Source organism: Embiotoca jacksoni, unplaced genomic scaffold (genome assembly GCF_022577435.1).
Source record: "Embiotoca jacksoni isolate LCO1_2020_lvr unplaced genomic scaffold, fEmbJac1.0.p SCAF_4, whole genome shotgun sequence".
Classification (NCBI taxonomy): domain Eukaryota; kingdom Metazoa; phylum Chordata; class Actinopteri; family Embiotocidae; genus Embiotoca; species Embiotoca jacksoni.
In genome coordinates, this window is record NW_027185392.1 from 1764055 (window position 1) to 1776931 (window position 12877).

The following is a 12877-nucleotide window of genomic DNA, read 5'->3' on the forward strand; positions in this document are numbered from 1 at the left end:
AAGCTTATTTTCTAATTAATGACGGGATTATTTTCAGATGGACCTCCAGTAAACTAATAACAAGGAGTGACTTTAGCTAATAACACCGAGATAACACGTGGAAATTTATTGACTTTGTATTTCATGAGAGAAGTTGAATGGGAGTCTATGGAGCCGGGGGCTTTTTGGAGCCAACCTCTACTGGCACTCGCTGGTATTGCAACTTAAGGCCTTATTTTTCAGACCAGGAAGCTACGCCCACTTTTACCGTCAATAGTTTTGATCAAAAATCCAGACATTATTCTGTTGTGGCTTGCACCAAACATTTACGATCCCAAACTCCGGTCTCCTGACTGAGCCTGTAACACATTTAATATTTAATGACCCGACTCAGACACATCTGAATATGAGCCTGTAGTTTGAGACGGCTGCTGCATCCGAGAGGCCGTTTCAGTTGGTGTGTTCCTGGCGGCATTCACACCGTCTGTCTTGTTCTTTTAGAGTGATTTTTTTTTTCAAAATAAAAGTAAAAACTATGCATCCCAGGAGCTCCAGGTGCCTCTCTGTCCCTCTGCTTCCTGTCATGTAATCTACCCCTGCAGAGGAAATAATTCCTTATAAGAATGTGAGTCTATGAGGGGGTGCTTGTTTCGTTCAGGGGGACGGCCGTCGGCCCAGCTGGACAACAACAGACCCTGATGTAACCTGTTCTATGCTTTGCTCTTACAGTCATTCACATTCAAACAAACAGGAGATCCACTTAGTAGAACAAAGTCAGCCGACTTCGCTGTCATCTGGACCCAAGGAGGGGTGGGGGAATGGGGGGGGGAAGGGGGCTGGGGGGTCAACTCATAACTTACTGCCGTTACATAACACACACAGAAAGATGATGGAGTGGAAATGAACTGCAGCACCCAGCCTAGACTACAAAGCGACTAGACTAAAAGTGTTCGTAGCCTCCGGGTCTGAAAAATAAGGCCGATGCAGAAATGCCTTAAACTGCAATACCACCGAGTGCCACTAGAGTTTGGCTCCAAAAAGCCTACGGCTCCATAGACTCCCATCCTTCCTCATATCCTCATCCTCTCTCTGACCCTCTGCAAATGCCATACCTCTGCTCTTACCACAATCTTTCCACTCTGTAATCATTTTTCCCAGCTGACCCGGGAAGAGTTTGTTTTTTCAGCCTTCGCCATCACTTTGAGCTCTCCGCCTTCGTCCTGCTCACTCTTATCTAATTGTTATTTCAAAGCCTCATTTAGGAGACTCTCAAAAGACTCGTATCAGACTGACAAAACCCTCAGTAGACGTTTTAATGGTTTAGGAGGACGAACATCAAAGTCAAACACACCTTTTCAGTCAATCATTGGAGCGTTTTTCTTGTTATTGTGTCACTCTTTAATGTCCGGCTTCCTCCCCACTTCCTTATGCCTTCTCTCCGACAGTCCCTTTGGTCCTTCACCCTGATCGTTAATGAGTGTGTGTGCACGGTGAGGCAGTAATCCACTTCCGTGCCAGCCGCAGCTGACCACACTGCAAGCTACTTGTGGTGGTCCACAGTAAGCTGCATTGTTCCCAGCTGAGCATTAGGGGATTTAGGACCTGGTGTCAGGCAGCGTGTGGACTGGACAAAAATACAACAATCAATTCTCATCTTTAACTGGGTCATTAGCCTGTTTTTTTGTTTTAGCACTTCCGAGAGGCAGCAAATTACACAATCAATGTGTAACTGCACCGTCTGACCAACACAAGCTGTGTAATACACCCGTCAGTCCACTAGAGGATGCCGTGTCAGAGTTTGGCCTCGGCTAGGCGTGCAATGTACACGCATGTTTGACCAGGGTTCGAGAGGAAAGTCACGTGACGAAGTACGAGGGTCGATCAATAAGTTCATGAGGAAGTATTCCAAGTATCGTCTCTTGATCAACAGCGGCACTTGAGTTCTACACGTTTTTGTGACCGCTGGTACGTGAACATTTGTGATTTCACCGTGGACCTGAAACTGAAGCAGAGAAACGTCAGATTTTGGGGAACAGAAAAAGAAAATCTTCAACACGCCCTCTTACAGCCAAGTGTTCCTGAGCCCATGCAGTAATTTCCACAAGAGAATCTGTTTTTAAAGCAGTGGCACCGTAGGGCTCAAAGATCACAGCTATCCAATATTGGTTTTCGGCCTTCTCCCTTGAATGTTCGTCACATTTTTTGAGAACAGACTAAATACAGCAGGGAGGGAAGTACAATGAGTGACAGGTGAAACTAATCAAGACGGGGCCAACAATCATCATTAGTCTCTGAACCTATTTATCCACCTTCGCACTGACGAGCTCCAATGTGGTTTCACACATGATCCGTCTTCTAGCAGATAAAAACACCACATGGGTGTTAAAAAGGTAAAAAAAAAAAAAAAAAAAAAAAAAAAAGTCAGATTTTCACTTGAAGGCGGCTTTAAATGTTGTTTTTGTCTTAATTTAGCTTCACAGTAAATCATTATTAGATAATCCTGAACTAATGGTTTTATTTCAGGAAGTAGATGTCCTGGGACTCATTAGGGTTTTATCTTTAAACTCTGGTGATTAACGTTACCTAATCAGAACCCCCCCCCCCCCCCACCCCCACCCCCGCCCTCCAACAGAGAGGACTGCTAACATTACATGAGCAGTTTCACATTACATCTCCACTAATCTGCAGCTCAGGACTGACAGGGAAGTATCCAATGAATGATTCACTGTATACATCAAGAAGTGAAAAAGAAGAGAATCCATTCATGGATTGATTCTGTTAGCCGATGCTGTGATGCTGCAGCCTCATCTGTCCTTCACAGAAACATACACCAGATCACGTTGCAGCTGATCCATCACATCTCTGCGGGACACGTCCAGCAGTCAAAAGGTCCTCCTGCTTCATCACGCACACAGACGATGACACACTGGACACGAGAAGAGTGGTTACCATGGTGACAACAGACTGCTGAGTCACTGAGGGAAGAAGTGTGAAGTGCTTCATGGGCAGCCTCTGTCGCTCCTACAGTCACTGCAGAGGTGTGTGTGTGTGTGTGTGTGTGTGTGTGTGTGTGTGTGTGTGTGTGTGTTTCTAGGATGGCGGAGGACTTCATGAAACACCGACATTGAGTTAATAATATTTTCTAATATCTAAATATTCTGACATTTGATGAGAGCTATGCTGATGGACAGCAACAGTCTGAGAAGCAGGCACAGATCTGATTGGCTGGGAGCCGGTCCACAGCGATGATGGGCCGTTTTATAACTAGCCGGTTCTGATCTAAACAGATCCTGGATACATGACAGCCGGTGGGGACCAGTTTGGAAGCGGAGCCTGATTAGTGGGACACTTCTATCATGCGTCCATCACAGGGTCACAGATGGGGCGGGGGGTGGAGAGGGCGGAGCCTGTCCCAGCTGACCTTTTATTACCAGAATACAAACAACAATCCCACATCAACTGGGAGCTTTGGATTAAATCTGTTGTTTTTTTACTTCTCATGTCGATCAGACCGAGTTCATTCTGAAACAGAAGTGTAGTTTATCTTTGTGAGAGCAGAGCGGAGAGTTTCCCATCGTTCAAAACACAACAGCAGAACGCTTTATCTGTCCATACATGGTCAGAAAATGTCCACACACTGAGAGCTGTGCAGCGTTTTCACTGCAAGAAACAAGCGACGATGCAGTCGAGGCCTTTAGAAACATGTCGCTGGTTTATGCATCATGAATAAAAAAAAACTTGTCCTCCGAACTTTACCGCTCATATCTGGAAAGTTTTAAAGCTGCTGCTGCTGCGAGGCCTCCCGGTGCCACCGGGTTTGTACACAGCCGGCAGGTTATGTCATCCCTCCGGTACTGATCCATCACAGCAATAAGAAAACCTAATTTAAATACACGGCTATAAAACGACAAAGATGAAATAAATTCAGCATTAAATCTGTTTGTTAAATGCATATTTCAGCTCCTCCCCAGCATTAATAACAAAATAAATGCTGTAATCTTTTAATTTTTAGCTCTTTACTGGCCGTCAACTTTTAAACTAACCTCCTCCAAACCCACGCAGCTCAGTGACGCCACACGTTCACTGTATGTAGACTGTGAGGGGGGATCCAGTCACATGTACAAATCATCTAAACAACAAATCATCTGGAACCCATCAGAACCAACAGAGGAGAGACGGCGGGACTGCACGGCTTCAGCCTTCATCACCTCGTCGCTCTACTCGTCAAAACCACAAAATAATCTTCAGAAATACGTCCTGAACTCCCACACACGCAGGAGCGTGCTGATTCAAGGCAGCAGGCAGAAGTTTAAAACAACAGATGAAAATAAATGAAAATAAGAATTAAATCACACAAAAACGATCGTTAGAGTAAACTGACTGGAAACAAGTTGAATGATTGACTTGCTGCAGCCGACATCTCAAAGTGCAAGGACCATTTACTTTCCAGGAGACCTGTGCCCCAGTATGCACACACACACACACACACACACACACACACACACACACACAAACACACACTGTTGCTCTAACTTACTCCTGTGGCTCCCTCTCTCAGGCTGCAGAAAAAAAAAACATCCAGCAAGAAATTTTTTTGAATTAAATCCTGGAAGCTCCTTCGGCCCATTCACACCTCTTGCTTCGGACTGCACGCGCTCAGTTCTCTGTCCTCCTCACACACACACACACACACACACACAGACACTATCCTCCTCCTCATACAGCCCCGGCTGCACTGCGCTGCACGTTCATACGTACAATATACCATATACCATCGCTGCTGCTGCTGCTTGAGCATACAGGAGAGGAAGACTACGCAGGCTGTGACGGTGGTTGAGGGAGGGTTAGGGGGAGGGTGGGGGGAGACGTGGGAGGGAGGGATACACCTCCCTTTTTGGTTCTGAAACACAAGCATGCTGCTCAGTGCTGCAGTAACAAGAAACTGTGTGTGTGTGTGTGTGTGTGTGTGTGTGTGTGTGTGTGTGTGTGTGTGTCAGACTTAATGCAAACTGCTGTTTCTGGCACTGAAATATGTCAAGAGGGAAAATACATTCCTCAACTAACCCACACATGCACGCGCACGCGCACACACACACACACACACACATCTAGCATGGGAGGGGAGAGTCTGTGTTTGCACAGAGTTTGTATGCATGTCTGTGTCTGCCAGGTAACCTTACTCTGGTCAGCCCCCCCACCCCCCCCAAAAAAAATAAGTGGGAGGCCCCAGTCGTGACCGGTGCAACCCAGTTGGCTGTTGCTAAGCAGCGCTGGGCCCCCTCCTTGTTATTGGCTGCAGGAGTCTGAGGGGAAACAGAAGAGGAAGAAGAAGAAGAACTGGGCGATGAGAGTAATGGAAAAGAAAACCATGTAACCTGATGGAGAGAAGGGAGGGGAGGGAGGGAGCGGACAGCCAATCAGAGGGCCCGATCAAAGTACGATCAGTGAAAATAAGTCACGTATGACCTGCCAATACTCAGAATAACAACCCAACAATGGATTAACAGAGGCCTCGATCTGCTGCTGGTCCTGTTTTAATGGTAATAATCAATGTGGACATGTTATGTTATACAGGCTGCAGACATACACACTCAAAACTGACTTTCACAAGGACTGAAGAAACAGTGTCAGGAACACACACACACACACACACACACACACACACACACACACACACACACACCTCTATTAATTCTGTCACTCTTGAACAGAGCAAATTCTCTGGAAAGACAGTTAAGCAAAACAGCTAAATATCTGTTGACTGCTGATCTGCAGTCATATAAATAAGAAAAATCCTTCTGAGGCAGCAGATCACAAACACACAAAGAAATCGGGATTCAATACACTGATTACATAATCAGAGTGGGCACTTCCATGCCACCGAGACCCTGCAGCTAAAAGTCCCCTTTCAAGATAACGGAGTCCAACATGGCTGATTGAGCATCACCCTGTGTCCCAGTAAAGACTCATGTGGTTCACTGTGCTCTGTCGGAGAGAGGAGCGGCCCGAACACCGACGGCGGTACCAACGCTACATCTGATTTATGCTTCTGAAAGACGTCCGACGGGAATTTATGGAGATTTGAAGTAATGAACTTCTGTCAACATCAGCCGACAGTAAAAGTAATTTTCTGAGGTGTGAAATTTACTTAGCTGTTAAAAAGAGATTTCTTAAATGCTCACCAGCTGGTAGAACCTAATGTGTAATATTAGGGATTCTTTTTTAAATAGTGCTTAATATTGTTGATACTAATTAACTATTTAAAAACTGCTTTGTAATGAAAGGTTTCCTAATTCTGCCAAAATTACTATTTTTATCATCAATTAAACTCTTGGTTATTTTCCTCACTGAATTATAAAGGTATTTGTTGATCAATTTGTCTCTAAAATTGTCTGTAAAAATCTCCTGAAATCCAAAACGATGTCATTTGTGTTCGACATCAGACCGGAAACTTTTTGTCAGGGCCACATTTTATTTTATTTTTTTAAAGGATGTTTTTATTTGCCTTTTTGCATTTCGACAAAAGTAAAAAATATCGAGAAAAAAGTTTAAATTGTGTTTTGTGAATAAAAGACAAAATCAGTGTTTTCTCAATGGAATCAGATGAAGCGGGTTAAGGACCTTTGTTGCGGTGGTTGCTCAGATGCCTTCGGGATCAAAGAACTTGATCACTTGTCTTATTGTCTTGTGATTCTCTTTGTGTTGTTGCAGGCATGACCATGGAAACCCTTACATCTGCCCATTAACAGCAGTTTCAGTCTGCACGAATGAGGCCACTTCCTCCAAGTTCATGTTTCTGCTTCTGAATAGACGACATTTTCAGCTCAATCTCCTCAAAGTCCTGAACCTTATTACTAAACTGAGTTCATGAGCTGAAAGAGACATATTGTCCTTGTTACTAAACACAAGACACACAACAGTACACAAGGCATCTTGTACAATCACATGCACAAAGCAAGTAGTTTGATATATTTCCAAGATTTGAACTTTATTTTCGATATTTCAACTTTTTTCTCGAGCTATATTTGTTTTTATATCCTCCTTCTCTTAATGTAGCTCTAACACATCGTCCCATTAATGTAAAATATCAGTACAAAGCCAAACTATTTGAAAACCAGCAGTGAAACTAGTTTATAAATGTATAAAAGACACCTGTCAGGTAAATATATGTCCACTCTGCATGCTGCAGAGACTAAAAAGGTGAATTTGTTCTCAGTCGTCCCTTCAGTCTCCCGGCAGACATCAAACTACAAGATTTCATCCCTCCTCGAGATGTTGGATGCATCTTTAAATAATCTACAGGTTTACAGACTCACTAACTACAATATTACTGTTTATTTTTTTCAATATTTCCGCAGCAACATATTAAACGGAAATTAGTCCACAGTAATTAGTATTTGGATGTAAATCTGATTCATCCGACCCCACTTTGTTATTTTCACATCTGTCTGCAGAGCACATGCCACAGATTAGTGAGGAAAACACCTTCAGCTTATCGCACGCACACACACACACACACACACACACACACACACACACACACACACACACACACACACACACACACTTGACTACAGAGACGTCCTGCATGCTTCCACTGACTGTAACTCTGTCACCAGCCCCGATCACCGCGTCTGTACGTCGCAATTTTTTCTCCATGTTTACTGAAGTGAAAACAGTTCTGTAGTGCAGCGGGAACCAATTAACACAATAATCTGATTACCCAGTGATCTTTCAAAAAAAAAAAAAGGCTGTGATGCACTCCACAAGTTGAAGCTTACACAGTCGCGTGGGTCGAATCTCTAAGCTGTGGAAGCATGGAGAGGCTCAGAGGACAAACATCCAGCGCAGACACACAGTTCGTCTGCGGATAAGAGGCAAAGGGAATCAGTGAAGTGACGGAGGACGTGTCTGTCAGAGCACAGAGACATTTAATGGCCAGAGGAGGACATGTTTCTGCATGCGTGTGCTGCTACGACAGACTCCCACCTTCACCTCAGACACTCAGGAATATTACGGCTCAAATGTTTCACTTTAAATTCTCCCACTCAGACATCAACAGAGCAGTGACACTACGAGAGATAATGTGCTTTCCTGGAAACTCTGACTGAAATAGATGTTCTAATCAACTTCCAGCCTGTCTGACACAGGAAGTGCGAATGAAAACCAGCGTGGGCTTCCAGCCGTCACAAAGAACAGAGTAATCTCTAGTGCATGTGGAATCCATCCCAAATGCTGATGAGTTTACAAAGCTGTGAACCCAGAAAACCAATATTGGATGGCCGCGATCTTCGGGCCCTCAGGCAGCACTGCATTCAAAACAGATACAATTCTGTAGTGGAAATCAACTCATGGGCTCAGAAACACTTCTGAAAACCATCGTCTGTGAACACAGTTGATCGCTGCATCCACAAATGCAGGTTAAAACTCTACCCTGCAAAGAAGAAACCAGATATAAACATGATCCAGAAGCACCACCGGCTTCTCTGGACCCGAGCTCATTTAAAATTATTGACTCTGCATCCTCCAGGCTAAAGACGAGAGGGACCATCCAGCTTGTTATCAGCGCTCAGTTCAAAAGCCAGCATCTGTGATGGGATGAGGATGCATTAGTGCACATGGGTAGCTTGCACATCTGGGAAGGAACCATCAATGCTGAATGATATATAGAGGTTTTGGAGCGGCATATGCTGCCATCCAGACAACGTCTCTTTCAGTTGTTTCACAGCTCAATCAGGAAGTCCTTTCACACCCATTTGTCATGTAATCAGTAGTTTATATCGAGTAAAGGAGCTTTAAAACCAACAACAATCTGTTGGATAACAGTCACATGTGTTGCGAGGTTTGTCGGTTAATTTCGATCGTTAACAAAGCTTTGTGTTGCAGAAGGTTTCCCATGAGGCAGAGCAGCTCAGACAATCCTGTCTCCACCTGAGTGACTGTAAACATCCATTGTGGTGAAATTAAACCGTCGCAGAGGTTTGTGGTTGGGTTACAAGAATCAACAGCATCAAAGAGTTCAGTGCCGTTGTGTTAATCTTCACTCTTAGATAATAGCCCTATCAATCAAAACAAGACACAGAGCTAATCCCAATGACAAGTCTGGGCAGAGGACTCACTTTCAGCTCCATAAACATCTAGAGGAGCTCCACAGTGCTTGATTGCACCGTTGAAGAAGGAGCGGCCGGATTAGACATGCAGAAACTTGGCAGACGGCGGTTTCAGCGCTGTTACCGACTGATGAGAATGTTAAATATTTCAAGAGGAGGCTGCAACACATTTTTCTGTGGTGTAACTCAGTGTTAACAGTGAAAGGCTGGATGTGAAATGTGGGAATAGCCAAACAAAACATCAGCTGAGTGGTGGCAAACAGGCCGAGAAACTTGCAGAGATGTGCCAACTGCAGGGAAAACAGCATTCATTATTGTCAGTGTTGTTTTAACTTAAATATCCACGCAGATATCGAGTATGTGAGCAAAGGAAGTTCATTAGAGCAAAGATCCAACATCTGAGAAGGAATATCGACAGCTTTTATGTGTAGATTTATGTAGGACACAGTGACCTCTGACCACCAGAATCTCACCAATTCATCCTTGGGACCAAGTGAACGTTTGTGCGAAATAAAAGGAGATTCCCTCAAGGTGTTCCTGAGATATCGTGTTCACAAGAACGGGACAAACTGATGGAAGGGATGCCGGGTCATTTGACTAAAAACCACAGACTGTATGTAAGAGTGTTCATAGCTTCCAGGTCTGAAAGAAAACAAGGCCGATGCAGAAGTGTCTTAAACTGCAATACCAGCGAGTGCCACTGGAGTTCGGCTCCAAAAAGCCTCCGGCTCTATAGACTCCCATTCAACTTCTCATGAAATACAAAGTCAATAAATGTTTTCCACGAGTTATCTCAGTGTTGTTAGCTAAAGTCCCTCCTTCTTATTAGTTTTCTGGCGGTCCATCTGAAAATAATCTCGTCATTAATTAGAAAATAATCTTAAAAAAGACGTGTTTTTGATTGACAGGCCTGTGGTGCAGTCAGGTTCCAGCTATCGGTGGGCGGGATGTAGTATCGTCATGTTTCCAATCAGATCAGTCAAATCCACCGCTCGCTCATCCCCCGAAACTTCCTGCCCCAAACCGCTCCGAACTAGCAAGATGGCGATGGACAGAATCTAAACTGGAGGCTTCGTAACAGACGTTCACAAACCAATGGCTGATGTCACTGCTGGTTGCTGTTTGTGTTTAACCCAGGAGTCACCCGGCTGCACTCCAACTTCTTGTCACTGGAGGCTCTACTTCATGCGAAAGAAACAAGGCGGGTAAAAACCATTTGTCGAACACCTGACCACAGCAGTTGCCTGTATACCTGTGTGTCCACAGCGCCACCTAACAAAAACACACAACATTACACTCTGGATATTTAACCAACATTTGGCTCCTACAGTGAAGCTGTGGTGAGTCAGGTGCTGTGGAAAACACACCCGAGTGTTATAATGTAGGAGAAAAAACCCTGTACTGTGACTATAAAGATAAGTTTTCATTTAGATCTGTTAGATAAATTGTTACATTTCATCTGGTTTCTGACGTTTTTGGGTTATTTTTTTTCCACATAATATTCCTAATTCAATTAAAAGATAATTTTATTATTTCATTAACTCATTCTTTGTGTGATCATGCGCCTGACGTGCTTCCTCACATACGATCCCGCTGTCACGACTCGTGTTTCCTCTCATTAACAACGGCAGTTCATTCCAGTGCGAGAACTCGGAGAAGTATTTCACCCTTCCTCTCACTGCATCACTGAGCTGTCCGTGTGACCTGTGACGACCAAACACTGCAGCAGCGATAAGTATTCAAGGCATGAAGCACCTCTGCAGGTGAGGAGGAAACAGTAGGGTGCCCCGCGGTGGACAAACCTGGGCCACCTCCTCAGAGAGAGATAGTTAAAACTACAATCAAATGGATCATGATTGAACACAGAGACAGAGAGAGCAGAGCGGAGGCGGAGCTGACAGAGAAGTAAAGGTGCTTCTTATCACACACAGAAATAGATGCAGCAGCTGAGGAGCCTTTATTTAATCCTGGGCAGCCCTGCAGGATGATACAGAGGACAACCTCTTATGTAACACGGAGTGCTGCTGCAGCACAAATGTCCAGCACAGACACACGCACACACACAGCTAAACAGTCCTGCATTGGGCCATTCATAAACACAAACAGTGCACAGAGGAGGATGCTGCACTTGTTAAATGTCTACACATGCGCACACGCACACGCTGCTCACTTGTATGCACACGCACACACACGCACAATAACTAATTTCATCTGTGACAGATCTGTAACGGAGTTTTCTGCCTCCACAATGCTGCTGAAAACCTGAAGAGAACATTTACACCCTTCAAAAGACACAAAACAAGGAAAAACTTAAACCTTTTACCCATAAAATACAAACATTGACGTCACCTTTCCTCGAAATATGGTCATTTAATGCAACGTGCAGGAGGAGAAACCAGACTCCGTTCAAAAATGTGTCAATTTAACACTGGTCTAATTTAAGTTATTATTTGAGTCAGTAGTAACTGTTTATTATTAAAAGTCATTACAAGCATTCATTACCATACGCAGTCTCATTAAGCATCTGAAAGCAAAGTTGAAATTTTCTTTATTAACGTGGTTCTTTTTAGATGACATTGATGCCGAATTTGTCTTCAGAGTCTCTCAACTCGTAAAGAAGTGCTAAACCGTTTGTAACCATGCCCAAACCTTCCCGATAACCGAGCCAGTGTCACACAGTCACGTTTTTTTAACGGAGTTTCGCGTTGGATCTAAAGTGCCTCTTTCAGGCTCGTCACCGTCTCGTCGCTGATTTTCTAGGACGTGTTGTGTCATGTTGGTGATGACAGGAGGTAAACGGACACTTACCGTCACCGGGAGCCGTGTGAAGGTTTCTGGTGTTCGACCTGCAGGCCGCAGCCTCCACCTGGACTCACCACCGCAGCCGCCGCCGGAACCACCACATCTCTACGCAGGTTCTTTAAAAATCCATCAAAGTGACGCTGTCAGCTCGACTCACTTATAGAGTATCGATGATGGCCGCAGTACCTAGTGTCCGTCCGGCGGAGTCACGCACACACACACACACTCTCACCTGTGGCTAAAGAGAGCCAATGACGGATCCAAATTAGTCATCACACCTCCTCTCAGGTTCAGGGACTATATACGATTCAGCGGAGGAGTACATCATAGTTTACAAGTTCCCAGAGATTCTACTGTGGTTTAAATCGATGCAGCATTTGTTGTGCTTTAGTTCTGTTGCATCAAAGCTGCAAATAATTAGGCTTAAGCTTAAAATATGCATAACTTTTCATCTGAAAATTTCATCTTTTTTCATCTGAATATTTGCAAGATTTTTTTCTGTTAAATCTCCGTAGAGGAGCTAGATAGATAGATAGACAGATAAATAATTACTTTATTAATCCCCAAGGGGAAGTTTTTTTTCGCTACAGCAGCATTTATAGATACAGGAAAGCAATACAATAACAGTAAAAAATATAAAATATAATATAATATAATGCTATGAGTGGTTTCTGACTGAATTTAATTTGGGATGTTTTTTTTAAGATTCCTTCAGGTATTAAAGGGTTAAACGAGCTAAGGTTGACTGCAGACGAACTCCAGAGGACAGACGAACTCACCTCACCTTCCTTACCTGGAGATGAAGCACGGTTTCCGATCTGGCGCTGCCATCTAGCGGCCAAATGAAGAAACGCAGGCGGATGTTCTGTGCAGTTTATCCCAGACTCTGGAGGGTGAGGTCATCGTGAACAACCTTGGACTCTGTGGAAAAGATAAGGAAGTCAAGTCAGCTTCATTAACACAGCACAGTTAAATGCAAAGAAAGG

General features: G+C 44.1%; 1 protein-coding gene across 3 annotated transcripts in view; it reads right to left on the reverse strand.

The window, feature by feature from the left end:
- Positions 1-12115, reverse strand: part of LOC138208732 (microtubule-associated tumor suppressor 1 homolog) — a 52217-nt gene extending 40102 nt beyond the window's left edge. For 2 of the 3 annotated variants that reach the window (XM_069166822.1, XM_069166820.1), the window contains exon 1: positions 4517-4737. The gene's annotated coding sequence lies outside the window, so the exon portion shown is untranslated. Of the gene's footprint in view, positions 1-4516; positions 4738-11897 lie in introns of those variants that run through there. The other variant, XM_069166821.1, reaches the window with a different exon arrangement.
- Between the last annotated feature and the right edge of the window lie 762 nt (positions 12116-12877).